The 24,114-nt window shown below is 45.6% G+C and overlaps 1 protein-coding gene across 5 annotated transcripts in view; it reads right to left on the bottom strand.

Moving 5' to 3' along the window:
• DAB2 (DAB adaptor protein 2) overlaps window positions 1-23,146 on the bottom strand; it is a 257,161-nt gene extending 234,015 nt beyond the window's left edge. For 2 of the 5 annotated variants that reach the window (XM_077462816.1, XM_077462814.1), the window contains exon 1: window positions 22,848-23,144. The gene's annotated coding sequence lies outside the window, so the exon portion shown is untranslated. Of the gene's footprint in view, window positions 1-11,389; window positions 11,653-22,847 lie in introns of all 5 variants that reach the window. The other 3 variants (XM_077462815.1, XR_013263963.1, XM_077462818.1) reach the window with 3 other exon arrangements.
• Window positions 23,147-24,114: the final 968 nt, after the last annotated feature.

Here is a 24,114-nt window from a genome sequence, read left to right as displayed (position 1 = left end):
CCATGCAGGATTCCACCTAGTGGAGTTTCAATGATCATGAGAACGGTAAGGAATCAGCCCGGAACTACACGGGAGAATCTTATCAATGATCTCAAGGCAATTGAGACCATAGTCAACAAGAAAACAATTGGTAACGCACTACGCCGTGAAGGACTGAAATCCTGCAGTGCCAGAAAGGTCCCCCTGCTCAAGAAAGCCCATGTACAGGCCAGTCTGAAGTTTGCTAATGAACATCATCTGAATGATTCAGAGGAGAACTGGGTGAAAGTGTTGTGGTCAGATGAGACCAAAATCGAGCTCTTTGTCATCAACTCAACTTGCCATGTTTGGAGGAGGAGGAGGAGGAATGCTGCTAATGACCCTAAGAACACCATCCCCACTGTCAAACATGGAGGTGAAAACATTATGCTTTGGGGGTGTTTTTCTGCTAAAGGGACAGGACAACTTCACCGCATCAAAGAAATGATTGACGAGGCCATGCACCATCAAAGCTTGGATGAGAACCTCCTTTCCTCAGCCAAGGCATTGAAAATAGTTCATGAATGGGATTAGCATGGCAATGACCCAAAACACACGGCCAAGGCAACAAAGAATTGGCTCAAGACAAAGCGCATTAAGGTCCTGGAGTGGCCTAAGATCTCCGGACCTTAATCCCATAGAAAATATGTAGAGGGAGCTGAAGTTTCGAGGTGCCAAACATCAGCCTTGAAACCTTAATGACTTGGAGAGGATCTGCAAAGAGTGGGGAAAAATCCCTCCAGAGATGTGTGAAAACCTGGTGGCCGACTACAAGAAACATCTGACCTTTGTGATTGCCAAGAAGGGTTTTGGAGGATTTTATTAAAGTATAAAGAAGATTTGCACTGCAATAAAATCACAAAAGTGCCTCAGACAAACAGAGGCGGGGTATGAGCGGTGCAGTCCCGCTGTTCAGCTGTCAATGTCAATGTGGTGATGTCACATGCCACACCCACTTACACATCCTGCTGCTGCCTCTCTGTCTAGTGAAGAGATAGAGAGATCGCTGGATCAAGGTAAGTTTAACCACTTGCCGACCAGCCGCCGTCATTCTAATGCGGCAGGTCGGCACGATCCCGCAAGCAGTTGTAGCTATACCTCGGCTCGTGGGATCAGGATAGCAGGCACGGGATAGCAGGCACGCGTCTGCTGGCCACGAGTGATCGCGGCACGAGGCAGAACACGGAGGTGTGTGTAAACACACAAATCCATGTTCTTCTCTGTGAGGAATGACAGATTGTGTGCTCCTAATAACTAAGAACCAGGATCCGCCCCCCCCCCCCCCTTCAGTTAAAAACACGTAGCGGGGAACACATTTAACCCCTCAAGCGCCCCCTAGCGTTAACTCCTTCCCTGCCAGTGCCATTTTTACAGCACCGATCGCTGTATAAATGTCAATGGTCCTAAAAAATAATAAAAATGCTATAAAACTATCCCCTATTTGGTAGACGCTATAACTTTTGTGCAAACCAATCAATATACACTTATTGCAATTTTTTTACCAAAAATATGTAGAAGAATATATATTGGCCTAAACTGAGAAATTTTTTTTTTTTTAAAGAAAACAAATTCTATTGTGTTTTTTTTCAAAATTGGTGTTCTTCTTTTGTTTATAGCGCAAAAAATAAAAAAACGGCAAGGTGATCAAATACCACCAAAAGAAAGCTCTATTTGTGGGAAAAAAAGGATGTTTGGGTGCAGCGTCGCACGACCGCGCACTTGTCAGTTAAAGCGACAATGCCGAATTGCAAAAAAAGAAAAACGCCCGGTCATTCAGCAGCCAAATCTTCCGGGGCTGACGTGATTAAGGGCCTTTTCACATACGTTTTCCTGCATTTTTACTTTGCAAGAAAAGCACACCACTGCGCTGAAGGTGCGGTGCATTTTGAAAAGTCCTACATGCTGCATCTTTGGTACGGTTTTAAAAAAAACACACCAAAAATGCAGTTTCCCATTGAAATGAATAGAAATCGTGGTAAAAATGCACTCGAGATTTGTGTTTTTGGTGCATTTTTGAGTGACATGTCCATTTTTCACAGGTGCAGACAACGCACCAGAAACGCACAGGAAATGCATCTGAAACAGCAAAATCACGGTATGCATTTTTACTGCGATTTTGCTACAGAGCAGTGTGAAAGGGCGCTGAGAGGGGGCTAAGGGGGGAAACTGCACACAAAAGGTTTTTTACCTTAATGTAGAGCATGCATTAAAGTAAACAATTTTCTATGTTTAGAACAACTTTAAATTGCTGTAAAATTCAATAAACCTGCAGGCCTGCCCGTCCGACAAAGTAGCTTTGTGTTGTAGTTATTTTTGGCAAGGGCTTACCTATAGAATGGGGAATTGGATCTAAATTTGGGCAGCACAATGCCTTAAGTTGAGTATACATTAGTAGAATTTTGTTTAACATTTTTTGTTCTAAGAATTTGTTAGTTTTTCAAATTATGAGGTTCATTTTCTACCGCAATGACAAGAAAATTCAAATGAGCAGGATGAAAGTATTTTCTTGAATGTATGAATATTTAACAGTGTATGTGGTTTTCGTTTGGTAAAGTTGGTTCATTCCAAAATCAAATGTTAACCACTTCACACCCATGCTATAGCCAAATGACGGCTACAGCGCGGGCTTACTTTGCTGGGAGGCTGTCATATGATGTTTTCCCATGGCGTGCTTTATGATCACTGAGTCCTTCAGATTCAGCTAATGACAGATCGAGGTAAAGGGCCAATCAAAGCAGCCCTTTATCATGTGATCCTCTGTGTCCAATGACAGCTGATCACAAAGTAAATACAAGCCGGTTATTGGCTTTCCTTTTTTCGCGCTGACAGAGTGAGAAGGGGAGAAGAGAGCCGATAACTGGCTTGTGTGAAAGGGACATCTACATTGATAATCAGGGCACTGATTATTACTGTCCTGATTATCGGTGCAGTCCCCACCAGTGCTGCCAATCAGTGCTTATCCATGCTCCCAATCAGGGCCCATCAATGCCTCCCCATCAGTGTCACCTATCAGTGTCACCTATCAATACTTATCAGTGCCGCCTATCAGTGCCCATCAGTGTTGCCTATCAATTCTGCCTCATAAGTGCCTCCTCATCGGTGACATCTCAGTGCCCATCAGTGCCACCTATCAGTGGCCATCAGTGCCTGTGCCGCCTATCAGTGCCCATCATTGAAGTAGAAACATTACCTGTTTTAAAAAAACTTTTTTCTATGCTAAGCAAAAAAGAAAAAAACAGTGGTGATTAAAAACCACCAAACAAAAGTTCTATTTGTGTGAATTTTTTTTTTTTTTTTTAAATGTCATATGGGCACAGTGTTGCATGACCGCGCAATTGTCATTCAAATTGCGACAGCACTGAAAGCTGAAAATTGTCTTGGACAGGAAGGGGGTAAACGTGCCCTGTAGGCAAGTGGTAAAAAGCAATTGAATTCTTGAACCACTTTTGAACGACATTGGAATGTATTCAGAAATTTTGTACAATTTTCCATACACATTTTTGTTTGAAATTCTACTAGTGTAAATCCAGCATTAGTGTTTAGCACTCCAATTGCAGCACTGGGGTCATAGGTCTGCACTGCAACCAGGACACTCCCTGTACAGAGTTTGCATTCCCTCCCTGTGCGCCAAAGTCATGTGGGTAGATTAACTGAATCCTTTCTATATTGGTTCAAGTTGTACAATATCTCACAAAAGTGAGTACACCCCTCACATTTTTGTAAATATTTTATTCTATCTTTTCATGTGACAACACTGAAGAAATTACACTTTGCTACAATGTAAAGTAGTGAGTGTACAGCTTGTATAACAGTGTAAATTTGTTGTCCCCTCAAAATAAAGCAACACACAGCTATTAATGTCTAAACCACTGACAACAAAGGTGCGTACACCCCTAAGTGAAAATTTCCAAATTGGGTCTAATTAGCCATTTTCCCTCCCCAGTGTCATGTGACTCATTAGTGTTACAAGGTCTCAGGTGTGAATGGGGAGCAGGTGTGTTAAATGTGGTGTTATTGCTCCCACTCTCTCATGCTGGTCACTGGAAGTTCAACATGGCATCTCATGGGAAAGAACTCTCTGAGGATCTGAAAAAAAGAATTGTTACTCTACATAAAGATGGCCTAGGCTATAAGAAGATTTCCCAAGACCATACAGCGGTTTAACAGGACAGGTTCCACTCAGAACAGGCTTCGCCATGGTCGACCAAAGAAGTTGAGTGCATGTGCTCAGCGTCATATCCAGAGGCTACCTTTGGGAAATAGTGTGAGGGCTGTCAGCATTTCTGGAGAGGTTGAAGGGGGGGTCAGCCTGTCAGTGGTCAGACCATACGCCTCACACAGCATCAAACTGGTCTGCATGGCTGTTGTCCCAGAAGGAAGCCTCTTCTAAAGATGATGCACAAGAAAGCCTGCAAACAGTTTGCTGAAGACAAACAGACTAAGGACATAAATTACTGGAACCATGTCCTGTGGTCTGATGAGACCAAGATAAACTTATTTGGTTCAGATGGTGTCAAGCGTGTGTGGCGGCAACCAGGTGAGGAGTACAAAGACAAGTATGTCTTGCCTACAGTCAAACATGGTGGTGGGAGTGTCATGGTCTGGGGCTGCATGAGTGCTGCCGGCACTGAGGAGCTACAGTTCACTGAGGGAACCATGAATGCCAACATGTACTGGGACATATTGAAGCAGAGCATGATAACCTCCCTTCAGAGACTGGGCCGCAGGGCAGTATTCCAACATGATAACAACCCCAAACACACATCCAAGATGACCACTGCCATACTAAAGAAGCTGAAGGGAAAGATAATGGACTGGCCAAGCATGTCTCCAGACCTAAACCCTATTGAACATCTGTGGAGCATCCTCAAATGGAAGGTGGAGGAACACAAGATGGAGGAGCGCCAGTTCTCTAACATCCACCAGCTCCGTAAAGGAGTGGAAGAGGACTCTAGTGGCAACCTGTGGAGCTCTGGGGAACTTCATGTCCAAGAGGGTTAAGGCAGTGCTGGAAAATAATGGTGGCCACACAAAATATTCCCACTTTGTGCCCAATTTGGACATTTTCACTTAGGGGTGTACTCACTTTTGTTGCCAGCGGTTTAGACATTAATGGCTGTGTTGAGTTATTTTGAGGGGACAGCAAATTTACACTGTTATACAAGCTGTACACTCACTACTTTACATTGTAGCAAAGTGTCATTTCTTCAGTGTTGTCACATGAAAAGATATAAAAATATATGTTCATAAATGTGAGGGGTGTACTCACTTTTGTGATATAGGTACTTTAGATTTTAAGCTTCTTGAGGTCAGGGACTGATGTGACAGTAAAGTGCTGAGTGCATTTTTAGTGCTATAGAAATACCTGTAAGGTTGCAGCTATGCGTGTGTAGTGAATGTGCAGTATTTCAATGATGTGAAGTTATGCGATTGGATTCATCCATAGTGAAATCTGATCACCCCACCACAATGGAGCAATTAAGGTGGTCACTGCAAAGACAAGAAGATGCCAGATTACTGCTCCCTCATCGGTCAGATTAGTGTCCCCTGCACTTCATGGGACTGTCACTTGCTGCACAACCTCTCTGCACAATGTCACAATTGTATTGGATAGAGGCATTAGAGCCATGTATCTGTCATCATGTGGCCAATTCACATTGCCCCAGGGGGTGTATGTGATTACAGACTGAGCATTACATAGAGATTGCAGGATTCTCCACAAGAGTCATTCTGCGCTGTTTAAGATCCACACTGTAAACCGTGCATCTGCAAGTCTTCCCTGAGCAAAGAGGGATCAGTACCGGCATCAGTACCGGGATCCGTACCGGGATCAGCACTGGCATCAGTACTAGGATCAATACAGGGATCCGTAACGGGATCAGCACAGGGATCAGCACAGGGATCAGTACAGGGATCAGTACAGGGATCAGGGTGGTATCGGGGATGTGTAAAGAGCTCCTTGTGGTCTGTGCCCTGGTCATTACATATATACTATAAAACCATTTTAATGTGTGCCTCTCCCTCCCTTCTAGAGTTTAAAGAGGAAGTAAACCCTGATGAGTTTACTCCCTCTTTGATTCCCTGCAAAGGTAAAGCATAATGGACTACTATGCATCGCATAGTAGTCCATTATGTGTCACTTACCTGACACAGGAGCCAGCGAAGCCACCGCTGTCCCCTGTAGTCCGGAGCATCCATCTTCTCGGTGGGTCTCGCTGCTCCGCCGCTGTCATTCGACGAAGCCTCGATGACGTCACTCCCGCGTGTGCGCACGGGAGCCGGCACTCACGGCATATCGCCGTTGACAGCGGTGCCTGTCTTTTGGCAAATATCTCCTAAACCGTGTAGGTTTAGGAGATATTTCTTGGACCTACAGGTAAGCCTTAATCTTAACCTGTAGGTCCAAGGCTTAATCTAGGCTTACCTGTAGGTCAAAGTGGTTTGTAAGGGTTTACAACTACTTTAAGCCCTAACGAGTTTAACAAGCAGGGCTTAAAGTATTGTCCTCCTGTATTGTATTGTAAGACCCCTTTCACACATGCCGTCTGTTTGTTTGTTTTTCATCCATCCGTTGATGGATGAAAAACGAACATCAATGCATCTCTATGGAAAAACGGATGTAAATGGAGGATTATCTATTACATCAGTTTACATCCGCATCCGTCATCATTTTTGAAACTGATCAAAGCTCTACTTTTCTTCTGTTAAAAAAACAGATCGGTTGAAAAACAGATGTAAACTGACAAAATGGTCAGTTTCTCATCGTTTTTTGCCTTGGTAGTGGATGTAAAAAAACTGATGAGCACTGATGACAACCTGATGAATACTTCATCCATTTTGACATGACTGAACCAATGAGATGAACGGTCCACATGTGTGAAAGGGGCCTTAGGATCCATTCACACAGGCTTGTCTTTGTAGTGACTCCGCTTTGCTCAGCAGGGATCGATCCACTGATCAGGCGGATGAAAGGTCCGTCTCCGCTCACTGTGCAGGGACGGACCTGTCAGAGCCCCGCTCTCCTCTATGGAGATCGGATAAAAATGGACCAATTGTCTGTTTTCATCCGTTGATCCGATTCTCCAGCTGGATGGAAAATAGGGTTTCCATCCATCTGGATTTCACAGACAGGATCAGATTACATTACGGCAGATGTCAGTGGACATGTCACCGCTAACATCCGCCACCCATAGAGGTGCATGGAGTGTCTGATCAGGTCTGCCTGAAAAACTGACAGACGGACCTGATCATAGTGCCAATGTGAAAGGGGCCTTACTATACTGTTTTTCATTGCTGGTGCTCAAGTTTCTTGGGGGGGGCCACCCGCCAGCCCATCCAGGTCACGGCTTTGCGGACCCCCCCGTGTCTCCTCCCTAGTTCCAGCGGTTGCTTCTCCTCCCTGCCAATCAGGACTTATGACTCGCGATCAAACAAGTCTTAGAACTCCTGGCCAATCGGTTCTTAGAACTCCCGACCCACTTCCTGATTGGCCAGGAGGAGAAACAATAAGAAATTTGCGAATTTAAATTTTCTACTGTCCCTCAACTGGGTGGGCTCAGGGCCCAGTGCTCTGTGCCTCAAGTCCACCCTTTTATAAGCCAATTAGAACCTCAGGCTCTGATCATGTGCTAAAAAAAACAACAACATTGAAATCCATGCACCCGGTGCCCATGTATGTGTGCCCTCGGGGCGGCGAATAGGTGGTGAGCTATAGCCGTAGGACACAGCACATCACTGATCGGTGTAAAGAGCCAATGTGATTGGCTGTGTCCAATCACAGGATGTAAACACACTTGCCAGTTATCGGCATTCCTTTCCTCAGGCAGTCAAAGCCTGAGGAGAGGAGAGAGCCGGTGACTGGCAAGTGTGAAAGGGGGCATGTGCACTGATCATCAGGGCACTGATCATCAGTGTCCTGATGATCAGTGCAGCCCAAACTGTGCCCACCAGTGCTGCAAAGAGTGCCAATCTGTTCCCATCAGAGCTACCATGCAGTGCCCATCAGAGTTGCCAATCAGCTTCCATCAGTGCCACCTATCAGTGCTGCCTATCAGTGCCACCTATCAGTGCCCATTAGTGCTGCATATCAGTGTCTCCTCCTCAGTGCCCACCACTGCTGCCTCATCAGTGCAGCCTATCAGTGGCAATCAGTGCTACCTATTAGTGCCGCCTCATCCGTGCTGACTATTAGTGCCTATCAGTGCAGCCTCATCAGCGCACATCAGTAAAAGATAAAAATTACCCGTTTGCAAAATTTCGTAACAGAAACAAAAAAAAACATTTTTTTTGCACCATTATTGGTCCTTCTTTTCATGTTTAGCAAAAAATAAAAATAAAACAGTGGTGATTAAATACCACCAAAAGAAAGCTCTATTTGTATGAAAAAAAAAAAAATACAACATTTCATATGAGTACAGTGTTGTATTACTGCACAATTGTCATTCAAACTACAACAGTGCTGAAAGCTGAAAATTGGGCTGGGCAGGAAGGGGGTCAAAGTGCCCAGTAGGCAAGTGGTCAATTACCGCCAGCTTCCTAATATGCTGACCATAGCATGACTGCCAAATAGGGACAAGCAGCTGTGTCCGTGCAGCCTCTACATCCTAATAGACATGAATGGGACTGCCTGCATGAGGATGCATAGAACACCTATGCACCCTATGCGGGCAAAGACGGCCCTTCACTCCTGTGTATGGATAGGTAATCCCATGTCCCCTGGGACTTTAGATTTTGAACACCTTTTATTTTAATGCACCTGAAATCTATTTGGCTGATTTACACTGAATGCTCTATTAGGCTTTAATTGTACAGCAGTGTGTAGTCTGTTATCAGAGGCCCGGGAATCACCAACACAGGGCCTATGATATACACTCTCTATTAAGCCTGGAGCATATGTAAATCCATTCAGTTCACATATTACAAAGCATCTTCTTAATTAAAAGTCTCACAAGCCATATGTCATTATGAAATCTTATCCTCATATATATTATATATACACATGATGTATATTTTTTAATAAAGTACAGGACCGTAAACCAATTTTATTGTTTGCATAGCTGCATATTATCATTCCCACTATAAACTCCACAGTTGAAAAATAAAAGTACGTCAGTTAAAGCCGGAGGACACTTGTGTCTTCACAGATCATGGGAAGATGATCATTGCTTAAAATGACAAGAAATACATTCCGCTGCTGAGAGATAAAAAAGAATCCTCAACAGGTCTGAGGAAGGCAATGGCATATCCTAAGCTTAGAATTGTACTACAAGCGACTGAATGATATTCATCTCATATGGCTTTATTAAAGCTAAAGTCAAGTCAATTTTTTATTTTTTTTCTAAACCCTGCAAGGTAAAAGGCATAATGTGCTAGTATGCATCTCATACTAGCACATTATGAAGTACTTATCTAAGAATGCAGCATGCTGTCACCGCTGAGAAGGCTTCCATCTTCACCGGGTCTTCCTTCCAGGTTTGCGTGCTCGGGTCATCCGATTGGCCGCACCGCGATGACATCACTTCCACACATGCTCGCGGGTATCACAGACTGCGGCACGGGGCTCTGAAGGGACCGCAAGGGTATGCCGTCTCGTCAGAGTGCATGTGCCAGTGACATCACTGGCTGCATGTAGTGTGAATATCTCCTAATCAGTGCAGGTTTAGGAGATATTCACAGTACCTACTAATAATCTTTATTAAAAGGCTTACCTGTAGGTACAAGTGCAAATAAAGTGTTTACTTCCACTTTAACACCTTCGTGCCAAAGCCTTTTTTAACACTATATTTTTTTGCTAGAAAATTACTTAAAACCCCCAAACATTATATATTAAATTTTTAGCAGAGACCATAGAGAATAAAATGGCGATGCTTGGTAGTTTTTTTGGGCAGTTTTACCTTTTAGTGTTTGTTCAGGGGGTCTGTCTGTGCATATCAGTCTTGAGCATGTTTCAGTTTTAAAGCGGAATTTTACACAGATATTGCCTTTCTGCAGAGACTAAAAGAGGTACAGAGCAGTACCATCTATCATTTAGATTCTACATTGTTGCAAAGTACTATCTATCTAACACTGGCAGCTTGCTGACAGGAGGAGAGAGCAGAGTGATGATCTCATCAGTGTGTGATGTTTCCTCATTGTATGGTCACGTGACCAGATACCTCTGTATTTACCAATCAGGAGGCGCAGAGTTTATCTGGTTCTTCACCAAACAGTGCAGCGGGCATCAGTCACACAGTCAACAGTCCATTCACTCTGGCTTCTGTAAAGTGATGTTCCAGTCTGGGAAAAAATAAAAATAAAAGTCAGCAGCTTCAAATAATGTAGCTGCTGACTTTTAATTTTAGGACACTTACCTTTCCAGGGACCCCCGCAATGTCAGCATCCCAGCCGATAATTGGATCGGCTGTCAGGTGCTGCCGCCGCCATCTCCAGTAAGGGAAACCAGCAGTGAAGACTTTCGGCCTCCCAGACAGTTCCCTGCTGCACATGCGCGACCTGCGCTGCGCTTTCTAATTGGCTCGGCAGCGGAGGAAGGAGGAGGGGGGCCGAACTTTCGAGGGACGGCCCCATAGTGCCGTCTCCTGGAAGTGGGAACAGGGACCTGTGAAAAACAGGTACCCGTTCACCCCTCCCCCCCAACGGATGCCAAATGTGGAACCGGAGGGGAGGAGGAAGCTAATAAGCAGAAGTTCCAGGTTGTTTGCGTTGGTATGGGATACTCCAAAAATACTGACTTGTTACAAGACAACACAATTCACTGGGCAAATTTTTTTTTTTAACTGTTCTTAAGCCAGAAAAAAAGGGGAAGGCCAGAATTGAGACCCTATAGGAGCTCAGAAAGAGCTACCTCTGCCACCCCAAAAGTAGTGCAACACAATCATTAGGGTCCTGAGCTCAGGTCAGTTCTCACAATTTCCCAGGGTGGCTATACACATTCTAGCCTCCACCAGACACTCTTTAATGAGTTCTCCAGACTAGATTCCTGGATGAAACCACTGAGTTTGCTCCAAAGGTAATTAGGAATAGACCCTCCAACTCTGCTATAACCGGGACCTCAATGAACAGCAGCAGACTCCAGCAGAACTGCCTCAAAGGGGCAGCAACCCCTGAGTCTGGAACTTCTCTAGCAGGACAAAAGCTAGGGCTGTTCCAGACCACAGACTATTTATGTTCCTCCCTACCATCTACTGAGCACACCTCCACAGGTACTGGCTGTAGCACAGTAAAGATCCAAGGTGTCTATTTGATTCTCACAGTGCTCTATATTCTGGAAGCTTCCAGAATGTAGGAGGAAGCAACAGTCAAGAGAAATCAATAGCTGTACAATGATTATAGGAGGAGCCACAAAGAAATATCTATCATCCTAGCAACCTACCTAGAAGGATGCCATATCCACAATGTCAAATATTTCACATAGATATTGTGAACAAAACCATGCCCGCATTTTCTGCTGAAGAATAGGAAATTCAGGCCTTGGGTAAAAAATATGACCCAACTTGAGCGCTCACAGTTTGCAAATGAGCTTCACGAAAGTTAGTAACAGTCCTTTGTTTGACAGACGTTCGGTTGTCAGTCAATTATTGACCAGCCAGCAGAGAATGGTGTGCAAATCGATGGCTTGCTCCTTTCTGATGTGTCCTATAATTAAAGAAAACCTGTCAATAGTCACCTAGCTGATGTGCTAAAGCACTGACTTCAATACTTGGCACAAGCATAGACATGAGGATTTCTGACATTTCGCTGACACTCATTTGCCGTGTGCTTGCTTTGGATGTGTGACTCTGAGGAACTTAAAGTCAAACTAAAGTAGTTATAAAGTAAAGAAATGTCATGTAATCAGACTATGCAATGTTGTTATGTCCCGTCTGCAGTAAAAAAGAAAAAAATGCCCCTTACCTCGATTGCCAGTAGGAGGAGTGCCCCTCAAAATTGGTAATCAATGGGAAGAATGCTCCTTGCATTGGTGGTCAGTGGGAAGAATGCCTTTACAATTATGGTCACTGGAAAGAATGCCCTTACGGTGCCTTATGCTGTTGGCTCTACTAATTGGCATTGGCACTGGAACTATGCAGGTTCCTTCAGATGGGAGGTCAATCAGCCACATCTCAAGGAAACCCTAGCAACGTCTGGATGTTGCTATTGCATCTTGCTTTGGTGGTCAGTGGGAAAAATGCCCCTTGCATTGACAGTCAGTGGGCAGAATGCTCCTTACAGTGGTGGTCAGTGAGAAGAATGATGTTCACATTGGTCATCAGTGGGAAAAATGTCCTTTGCATTGGTGATCAGTAGTAAGAATGCTCCATAGGTGGTTGTCAGTGGAAATAATACCCCCTTACATTGGTGGTCATTGAGAAGAATGCTCCTTACATGGGTGGTCAGTGGAAAGTATGCCCCCTTACATTGGTGGCCATTGGGAAGATTGTCCCCTTATAATGGTGGTCAGTGGGAAGATTTCTCTTACAGTGGTGCCTTAGACAGTTAAAAAAAAGTCATCAGCCTTATGCTGCTAGCTCTGCAACTATGCAGGTTCTGTCAGATGGGGGGGTCAATCAGCCACAGCTCAAGGAACCCCTAACAACCTCTGGATGTTGCTATTGTGTCTTGCTTTGGTGGTCAGTGAGAAGAATGCTCCTTACATTTGTCATCAGTGGGAAGAATGTCCCTTGCATCGGTGATCAGTAGGAAGAATGCTCCTTAAGTGGTGGTCAGTGAAAAGATTTCTCCCTTACACTGGTGATCAGTGGGAACAATGCCCCCCTGCATTGGTGGTTGGTTGGAAGATTGCTCTTACAATGGTGCCTTACAGACAGTTAAAATGTTCATTAGCCTTATGCTGTTGGCTCTGCCAAGTGGTAGTGACACTGAAACCATGCAGGTTCCATCAGATGGGAGGTCAATCAGCCACAGCTCTAGGAACCCCTAGCAACCTCTGGATGTTGCTATTGCGTTTTGCTTCAGTGGTCAGTGAGAATAATGCCCCTTACAGTGGTCGTCAGTGTTAGGAATGGTCGTCAGTGGGAGGAATGCCCCCTACAGTGGTCGTCAGTGGGAGGAAAGCCCCCTACAGTGGTCGTCAGTGGGAGGAATGCCCCCTACAGTGGTCGTCAGTGGGAGGAATGCCCCCTACAGTGGTCGTCAGTGGGAGGAATGCCCCCTACAGTGGTCGTCAGTGGGAGGAATGCCCCCTACAGTGGTCGTCAGTGGGAGGAATGCCCCCTACAGTGGTCGTCAGTGGGAGGAATGCCCCCTACAGTGGTCGTCAGTGGGAGGAATGCCCCCTACAGTGGTCGTCAGTGGGAGGAATGCCCCCTACAGTGGTCGTCAGTGGGAGGAATGCCCCCTACAGTGGTCGTCAGTGGGAGGAATGCCCCCTACAGTGGTCGTCAGTGGGAGGAATGCCCCCTACAGTGGTCGTCAGTGGGAGGAATGCCCCCTACAGTGGTCGTCAGTGGGAGGAATGCCCCCTACAGTGGTCGTCAGTGGGAGGAATGCCCCCTACAGTGGTCGTCAGTGGGAGGAATGCCCCCTACAGTGGTCGTCAGTGGGAGGAATACACCCTACAGTGGTCGTCAGTGGGAGGAATACACCCTACAGTGGTCGTCAGTGGGAGGAATGCACCCTACAGTGGTCGTCAGTGGGAGGAATGCATCCTACAGTGGTCGTCAGTGGGAGGAATGCACCCTACAGTGGTCGTCAGTGGGAGGAATGCCCCTTACAGGGGTCGTCAGTGGGAGGAATGCACCCTACAGTGGTCGTCAGTGGGAGGAATGCACCCTACAGTGGTCGTCAGTGGGAGGAATGCACCCTACAGTGGTCGTCAGTGGGAGGAATGCACCCTACAGTGGTCGTCAGTGGGAGGAATGCCCCCTACAGTGGTCGTCAGTGGGAGGAATGCACCCTACAGTGGTTGTCAGTGGGAGGAATGCACCCTACTCTACAAGACTCTGGTCCAGCCGCACCTGGAGTATGCTGTCCAGTTCTGGACTCCAGTCCTCAGGAAGGATGAGCTGGAACTGGAGAGGGTCCAGAGAAAAGCGAATTAGGGACGGAAGGACTTTAGTTAGAAGGAAAGTTTGCGAGCACTGAATTTATTCTCTTTGGCGAAGAGACGCTTGAGAGGGGATATGATTTTAATGAACAAATACCGTACTGCTGACCCCACAATAGAGATAAAACATTTGCGTGCAAGGGAACATAAAAAGACATGCGGCCAACCACTAAATTTAGATGAAAAGCGGTTTAAACTTTAAACTGCGTAGAGGGCTCTTTACTGTATGAGTGGTAAGGATGTGGAATTCTCTTCTACAAGCAATGATTTCAGCAGGGATCATCGATAATTTCTAAAAACTATTAGATAAGCACCTAAACCACCACAACATACAGGGATATACAATGTAATACAGACATATAATCACACACATAGGTTGGACTTGATGGACTTGTGTCTTTTTTCAACCTCACCTACTATGTAACATCGGTTATCATTGGTAAGAATGCCCCTTACATGGGTGATCAGTAGGAAGAATGCTCCTTAATTGGTGGTCAGTGGAAAGATTTCTCTTACTTGCTTCGGTGGCCAGTGGGAGAAATGTCCCTTACATAGGTGGTCAGTGAGAAGAGCGTCCCTTATGTGGTGGTCAATGAAAAGAATTCCCCCTTACACGGGTGATCAGTGGGAACAATGCCCCCTTGCATTGGTGGGAAGATTGCTCTTAGGGTGGTGCCTTACAGACAGTTAAAAAGGTCATTAGCCTTATGCTGTTGGCTCTGCCAAGTGGCCTTGGCACTGGAACTATGCAGGCTCCATCAGATGGGAGGTCAATCAGCCACAGCTCAAGGAACCCCTAACAACTTCTGGATTTTGCTCATTGAAAACAACAGGAGAAAACCTCAAAAGTTAGGCACCAGCTGTGATTTTGTAAGGAGCATTAGCTACCTGGGATTTATCCAGCCCTTGCAGTGTGGGGAAGGTGGGGGTTGTCTCACTGCAAGGGAGAAATTTTCCTTTCCTCAACCTTAAACAACATGCAACTAAATACAATCACAATAAATACCAGATCTTATTATGCCAAAAGCTTAGCACATTTCTTTAATATGAATAGTCCACTCCCAGAATAGCGTGCATTGTTGGAGCCAGCAGCCAGACCCCCGTATTCCCCATGCACAGGAACATACCGTCAGCACTGCCATTCTCATACATCATAGAGGAGCATACAGCTATCTCATGCTACAGTCAACCCCATATACAAGATATGACATTATAATAACAATCCTACAATGAAAACAGCGACAACCCCAACCATTCCTCCTATTTCATGTTAATAAAAATATCTAATCAAAGCTCAGTGCCAATCTGACAAAGCAATTATGTGCCGTGACCAACGCGTGTTTTGGAAATAATGCATTGAATATCTTTTCAGCTTCATAGCACAAGACGGATGAAACAAAGGCAGCAGGACTGCAGCAAGGACCTTGGCTGGTCATGGTGGCAGAAACCAGAAATATGAATGATCCAGGTCAGATTGCCAACTACATCCAACAGTCTGCATAACACAATCAAGAACACCCCCCCCCCCCCCCCCAACTCCTCCCAGAGCCAGGACCTGGAATGCACCGACCGATGGATTAGTATAGGGGAGGAAAAAAGGGGCTTTGTGTGAACACTGGGAAGGAGGGATTATTTTGGAAGCAATAAAGGGAGAGAAGAGAACTGCAGCAGCCGAGACCCGGATGGGCTGAATATGATGAAGAGTATGCCAGTTGTGTCACATTTACTTTGACGTCATTATGACTGAATGTGAATGATGGCGAATTGTGATATAAAAAGAAAAAAAAAGGTTTCCCCTTCCTATTGACTGTACATACAATAGAATTATATTCTATTTAAAATTCGACATTTACTTGTGCCCGTTGGGGGTCTTGTTTGTATTTATTTTAACATCTTAAAAAGGCGATTATTGACTCATTTGAAATGAATTGTAACTGTAATGTCTCCCTTTATTTTGTCAAGCCTTGCACAAACTGTTTCCACTATATAAAGCCTGTATAATAATATTTATAATAATAATAATAATAATAATAGCAACAACAATAAATAATAATAATAAGTCGGACCTATTACTATACAGCTATATCCCTGCAGGGGTCCAGAACTAAAAGTAAGGTTGGGTATAATAGGAAACATGTACAATTTTAAATGCCATTAAAGTGGTTCTAAAGGCTCAAGGTTTTTCACCCTAATGTATTAAAGCTGAGTTCCGGTCAAATATATATATATTTTCTTTTTTTTGTTTTATTGATCTGAGCATTATTAATTTTTTAATTAAAAAAATGATTATACATACATTGTAAATGATGGCGCTTTCTAAAATATACATTTATTATTTACAATTTTCTCCCTCCTGTTGTGGCCGTGTCCATCATGATTGTGGGCATGTGAAGCCCAATCAATGTCTCTTCCTGGATAAGCTTCGGAGAGGTGCATGCTGGGTAAACATGCGCGATTCACCGGTGGCCATAGCGCCGATTGTTTCTAAAGTTGCCATAACAACGGGAGGCGAAGGAGGAAGGTCCCGCCGCTGTTGTTATGGCAACATAGATAATTACATCTCTGCGCTGTGATCCGCCCTATATCGCCTCATTTCCTGTCAGGAAATAACGCAATTTTTGATCTCCCGGGAAATGATGACACATCATTTCCCAGGAGCACAGGCGAGGGAGGAGGTGACGAAGAGCTCCGCGGACCACTAAGTAGTAGATTATGAGGACTACATAGCAACAGGGCGATTCTGGTAACTATAAAAAAAAAATGTCCTCCAAATTTTTTTATAGGTTTAGAGGAGTCTAATTATAAAAAAAAAGTTCAGGGTGGAACTCTGCTTTAAGATTAAAATATCTTCTGGGTGCAGATCCCCCCTGTATACATACCTGAGCCCCATCTTGATCCAGTGATGTGCATCAGAACAGCACACACAGCAGCTGGAACCATTGGCTTCTGCTGCTGTCAATCACAGCCAGTGAGCCAATGAAAAGAGAGCAGGGGGTGAGGCGAAGTAGTTGTGTGTGAATAGATAATGTCCATTAAAGTGATCATAAACAATCACCTTGTAAAGCAACCTATTCCATTTAAAATAGAAATTAAAAAAGTAAAAAATTTTTTTAGAGATATAAAGAAAACATTCTAAATACCTTTTTTCCCCTTTTTTAAATGATCACATTCCCTCTGTTATCAGGAATAGAGGCTTGCTATTTGGTGCGCTCAGCAGGGAGAGGGGAGCCAGGACAGTCAAGAGGGCACCCGAGAAGAAGATGATCCTGGCTGCTCTGTGCAAAACCATTAGGGCCGGTTCACACAGCGAGGCGAGGCGAGGCGACACGGCTCGCCTCGCCTCGCTCCCGCAAGTCGCCCCCGTTCTGTACTATGGAACCGTTCTGAGAGGAGCGACTCGAGTCGCTCCGACTCAGAAAAAAGGTTCCTGTACTACTTCGGGGCGACTTCGGGGGCGACTTGCATTGACTTCTATACAGAAGTCCTCTGCAAGTCGCCGCTGAGCTCCCCGCAGGCCTCGCTGTGTGAACCGGCCCTTACACAGAGCAGGTAAGTATAACATGTTTGTTATTTTTGTAAAACAAAACAAAAAATAATCTTGCCTTTAGAAACACTTTTAAAGCTAAATTTTAAAGCAGTAGTAAACCCCGCTTTGTGATTTTTACCTACAGGGAAGGTTATAATGAGGCTTACCGGTAGGTAAAATTAATATCTCCTAACCGTACACAGTTTAGGAGATATTCACTCTGACGTCAGCGGCGCATGCGCTCTGAAGGTCCGGCGTATTATGCCGGAACTTCAGAGCTTCTTGCCGGAACCGAGGGCCGCTGGAGTGACGCCATCATGATTTCGGACACTCACAGCGCCGGAGCCTGCGAATCCGGAAGTAACGCCGAAGGAAGATGTCAGCTTTCTGAGCGGTGACCGGGTGCCGCTGCGGGGGCTTCGTTCTAAGGTAAGTATTTTATAATGAGCGAGTATGCGGCGCATACTAGGTTAATATGTCTTTGTCTTATAGGTTTTTTTGTTATCGTATTTATTTTATTTTTTATAGGGTTTACAACGGCTTTAAAGAGGAAGTAAAACCTGATGGGTTTACTTCCTCTTTGTCTCCCTGCAAAGGTAATAATGGGCTACTGTGCATCACATAGTAGTCCATTATGTGTCACTTGCCTGACACAGGAGCCAGCGATGTCACCACTGTCCCCTGTAGCACGGAGCGTCCATCTTCTTCCGGGTATCGCTACTCCGGCCACTCACAGCGCCGGAGCAGCGATGATGTCACTCCCACATATGCGCACGGGAGCCGCCACTAACTGCATATCGCCGTTGTCTACGGAGCATGCGCTGTAGACAGCGTTGCCTGTCTTTTTGTAAATATCTCCTAAACCATGTAGGTTTAGGAGATATTTCTTGAACCTACAGGTAATCCTTAATCTAGGTTTACCTGTAGGTCAAAGTGGTTTGTAAGGGTTTACAACCACTTTAAGCAGACATAAAAGACAATGGGGCGGGGAGTTACTAAATCTGGTGAACTCAGAATGTGGCACAGCTGTGCAGAGTAGCCAATCAGCTTCTAACTTCAGCTTGTTCAATTAGGCTTTGGCGATACAACTGGAAGCTGATTGGTTTCTATACAGAGCTGCGCCAGATTTTGCACTCTCCAGTTTTAGTAAATAACCCCCAATGCATTAAAGCTCTGCAACCATTACTACATCAATAAATGCATTTTTAAATGCAAGCAGTGTAAGTACTTGAATTTGACCTTGTATCCGCCTCTTTAAAGCAAGGCTGTACCGTGCAAATAAAAAGCTGTACAAGGAGCCAATCAATTCAGGTGTTGACAAGGAGCATGCTGGTAGCTGGAGAGAACAGAGTGACAAAGAGATTGTGGTGGGTTTAGGATAACCTAGGCTTAGAGGAATTGGGTTGAATAATGCTGGCCATCAGAATGCAAACAACTAGTGGCAGAGAAATAGTACTGCGGGGAAAATCTCTGGATTGAAGGTGAATATTGCTGCAAAAGCTAGTTTTGTTATTTACCTTCTAATTGGCTGCTTATTAGAATCTTGTTATTTTTGGATATCTGCTTTAAACATGTTCTTTCTACCTTTTCTTTGCATTCCTATTAGATTATAAATTCTTCTGAGCAGGGCCCTCTTAATCCTCTTGTATTTTATCGTATTGTAATTGTATTGTCTCCTTTTATATTGTAAAGTGCTATGTAAAAACTGTTGGAACTATTTAAATCCTGTATGATAATAATAACAATAATAATAATTTCTGATAGTAGAACATTAGAGTTAAGAAAAATATTTTTCCAAATGTGTTTTTTACAATGAAGGGACCTATCCTTCAAATGGAAATGCCGTAATAATGGTGTTAGTCAGTGCCCCATAGACATGCCGATGGTTGAAGCACTGGAGGAGTGACTAGTTATGGAAGTGTTGAAATTACAGCAATTTTTCTGCACAGGTCAGTAGACATTTGACTGCAATAGACATGTGCAGAGGAAAATCACAGAAAGAATTCTAAATCGGTCACAGAAACAGTCCACCATTCACATGCTTGTTATTTCTACAGCACCGCTATATTGCCGGTGTCATCAGGTCTTGATTGGACAACTCATTCCAAGCTATTCTGCCAAGAGAGAAGACATCCATGAGCCTGGCAGTATCCAGATAGTGTGGGGTTTCATGCATATAATGCCAAGCATTCTGAAGTGACACTCGGTGAAAACAAGAACTCCTTAGGAAGGAGTAAACATACACTTATCTGCTCAAGACTCCCTTTAATGTATATATTATACCTAATCAAACCTGGACTAACCCAAACCATTGGACATACTAATGAGGACCACAAAACTCAGTGTAAAATTAGCCTTCCTCAACTTTTTACCCCAAAGAAACCCTTATAAAATTTTCTTTGGGGATCCCCTGCGTAAACCAATTCATCAATGTCCCTCACATCAGAGGTCAGTGGGAGGACCATCCGTTACTTTGGAGGTCAGTAGGAAGAATGTCCCTTACAATGCCGGTCATTGGGAAGAACACCCCTTACATTGGAGGTCATTGGGAAGAATGTCCTTACATTGGAGGCCATTGGGAAAAACACCCCTTACATTGGAGGTTAGTGGGAAAAATGGCTCTTACATTGGAGGTCAGTGGGAAGAATGTCCCTTACAGTGCCGGTCATTGGGAAGAACACCCCTTACATTGGAGGACAGTGGGAGGACCATCCCTTACATTGGAGGTCAGTGGGAAGAACGCCCCTTACATTGGGAGGTCAGTGGGAAGAATACCCCTTATGTTGGCGGTCAGTGGGAAGAATGCCCCTTATGTTGGCGGTCAGTGGGAAGAATGCCCCTTATGTTGGCGGTCAGTGGGAAGAATGCCCCTTATGTTGGCGGTCAGTGGGAAGAATGCCCCTTATGTTGGCAGTCAGTGGGAAGAATGCCCCTTATGTTGGCAGTCAGTGGGAAGAATGCCCCTTATGTTGGCAGTCAGTGGGAAGAATGCCCCTTATGTTGGCAGTCAGTGGGAAGAATGCCCCTTATGTTGGCAGTCAGTGGGAAGAATGCCCCTTATGTTGGCAGTCAGTGGGAAGAATGCCCCTTATGTTGGCAGTCAGTGGGAAGAATGCCCCTTATGTTGGCAGTCAGTGGGAAGAATGCCCCTTATGTTGGCAGTCAGTGGGAAGAATGCCCCTTATGTTGGCAGTCAGTGGGAAGAATGCCCCTTATGTTGGCAGTCAGTGGGAAGAATGCCCCTTATGTTGGCAGTCAGTGGGAAGAATGCCCCTTATGTTGGCAGTCAGTGGGAAGAATGCCCCTTATGTTGGCAGTCAGTGGGAAGAATGCCCCTTATGTTGGCAGTCAGTGGGAAGAATGCCCCTTATGTTGGCAGTCAGTGGGAATAATGCCCTTACGTTGGCGGTCAGAGGGAAGAATGTCCCTTACATTGGAGATCAGTAGGAAGAATGCCCCTGGCATTGGAGGTCAGTGGGAAGAATGTCCCTGACATTGGAGGTCAGTGGGAAGAATACCCCTGACATTGGAGGTCAGTGGGAAGAATACCCCTGACATTGGAGGTCAGTGGGAAGAATGTCCCTGACATTGGAGGTCAGTGGGAAGAATACCCCTGACATTGGAGGTCAGTGGGAAGAATACCCCTGACATTGGAGGTCAGTGGGAAGAATGCCCCTGACATTGGAGGTCAGTGGGAAGAATGCCCCTTACATTGGAGGTCAGTGGGAAGAATGCCCCTTACAATGGTGTTCAGTGGGAAGAATGCCCCTTACATTGGAGGTCAGTGGGAAGAATGCCCCTTACATTGGAGGTCAGTGGGAAGAATGCCCCTTACATTGGAGGTCAGTGGGAGGAATGCCCTTTACAACAGTGGTCAGTCGGAAGAACACTTTCCTACAGAGGTGGTCAGCACGGAGAATACCCTACAGTGGTGCCTTGCAGATAGTTAAAATGGCCATTGGGAACATGCTGTTAGCTCTGCCAAGCGGCATTGGCCCTGAAACTATGCAGACCCCATCAGATGGGAGGTCAATCAGCCACAGCTCAAGGATCCCCTAGCAACCTTGAGAATGGCTGTTACAAGGGTTGTTTCTGGGGTTTATACGGATTTTCACTCCTATAGTATCAAAGAAATCATCACAAAAGTATTTTCAAGTAGCCAATCACAGTTATCCTTTTTTTCCTTAAATCTTCAATTTACAACTTTTAAACAAAGAAGTAATGACATGAAATGCTGAATTCATGGCAGACTCACCAAAATTGTTAGCAAGCAAATAATCGCAATGTATGCATTGAAATGTAACTGATATATTTCATACAGAAAATGATTATATTTGGTGCGATAAAATGTTAACTAATTACCAAACAAAGATTGGTGTTCACAACCTCCCTTCCCTGGTGCACTATTTCTGCACCTACAGCATGTGGATGGGGAAGATTGATATTTATCGCTAGATGTGATTGCTGATCTTGCGAAAGGTGCCCACCGGATGGGTTGTTTTTTCTCCCATTTTTTTATTTATTTTTCCAATCTGCAGCTTGCCTTGTAGGTGCCAATAGACATGAGATGAGTGTCACACAATCCATGACCAAAGTGGGGGGGTTCTGTGCACTAACGTGAGCATCCAAATTCCTGGCTGGCCCCATGAGAGCACCGACATGCGATACCATGGTGCTAATGTGTATGTATGACTGCCAGGTGGTCAGATCTAGTGACCACCATCCCATCCCTATGGTCACCTTGGGTCCCCCTGCTGCAAGCATCCATCCGCTATGTCCTGCAGCCAGGTCAGGGTGGGCTAGGGTCCTGATAGAAGGGGAGGTTTGGGGTCCTGATAGAAGGGGAGGATGGGGGTCCTGATAGAAGGGGAGGATGGGGGTCCTGATAGAAGGGGGGGATGGGGGTCCTGATAGAAGGGGACAATTGGGGTCCTGATAGAAGGGGACGATTGGGGTCCTGATAGGAGGGGAGGATGGGGGTCCTGATAGAAGCGGAGGATGGGGGTCCTGATAGAAGGGGAGGATGGGGGTCCTGATAGAAGGGGAGGATGGGGGTCCTGATAGAAGCGGAGGATGGGGGTCCTGATAGAAGGGGAGGATGGGGGTCCTGATAGAAGGGGAGGATGGGGGTCCTGATAGAAGGGGAGGATGGGGGTCCTGATAGAAGGGGAGGATGGGGGTCCTGATAGAAGCGGAGGATGGGGGTCCTGATAGAAGGGGAGGATGGGGGTCCTGATAGAAGGGGAGGATTGTACTCACCAGTTGGAGGTTCTGCAGAGAAGTGTGGAGCTGTCAGTGGTGTGCAGGCTTCCTCTGCGTCCTCCTCCTTCTCCTGCTTAGACCAGCTGAGCTCAGCCACTCACAGCTCCTTGGATACTGTATGCTTCTAATCAGATGCTGGCAGCCAACTAAGCCAGGAATGTGCTATGATGTTACTGCTCCGAGCCCGGCTACTCCCCCACGGTGAACGTGTCCGCTCCCCTCCAATGTTAACTATTCATAGACAGCAGCAGCAGTGCGGCCACAGCTCAGCCCATCCTATGTGCGGACAGCCATCCGAGCTGCATCCAGCCCCGCCCTCTCCCCTCATCGCCACGCCTCCCAGCTTGTTACATTGTATCCCCCATCCCCTATGTACAGAGCATCCAGCCCCGCCCTCTTCTCTCATCGCTGACGTCCCGACTTGTTACATTGTATCCCAGTGTGTACATTCCAATGATACTCCGCACAGCAGCCTGTCACCCGACCGAACCACAACTGATGGATGCGGCTCTCCTTTACAATCGGGTTTTATTTTTGATCATCAAATACATTTATATAAAATATCATTGTGCTCAGATCCGTGAAAAATGATACGCTGTGCAGATCTTAACACAGCATGTTTGAACCACGTCCGCTTGAACCCTTATGCTGTGTTACTTATACAAAATGGCAACATCAGGTGTCCCCATCATATTGTCCCCATCACAGTGTCCCCTTACAACAGGTGTCCCCATCACAGTGTCCCCTTACATCAGGTGTCCCCATCATATTGTCCCCATCACAGTGTCCCCTTACATCAGGTGTCCCCATCACAGTGTCCCCTTACATCAGGTGTCCCCATCATATTGTCCCCATCACAGTGTCCCCTTACAACAGGTGTCCCCATCACAGTGTCCCCTTACATCAGGTGTCCCCATCACAGTGTCCGCTTACATCAGGTGTCCCCATCACAGTGCCCCCTTACATCAGGTGTCCCCATCACAGTGTCCCCTTACATCAGGTGTCCCCATCACAGTGTCCCCTTACATCAGGTGTCCCCATCACAGTGTCCCCTTACATCAGGTGTCCCCATCACAGTGCCCCCTTACATCAGGTGTCCCCATCACAGTGTCCCCTTACATCAGGTGTCCCCATCACAGTGTCCCCTTACATCAGGTGTCCCCATCACAGTGTCCCCTTACATCAGGTGTCCCCATCACAGTGTCCCCTTACATCAGGTGTCCCCATCACAGTGCCCCCTTACATCAGGTGTCCCCATTATAGT

This window comes from Lithobates pipiens, unplaced genomic scaffold (assembly GCF_037356315.1).
Source record: "Lithobates pipiens isolate NorthernLeopardFrog02 unplaced genomic scaffold, aLitPip1_a1.2 Scaffold_3, whole genome shotgun sequence".
In the NCBI taxonomy this organism is placed as follows: domain Eukaryota; kingdom Metazoa; phylum Chordata; class Amphibia; order Anura; family Ranidae; genus Lithobates; species Lithobates pipiens.
This window is presented reverse-complemented; position numbering and strand designations above follow the sequence as displayed.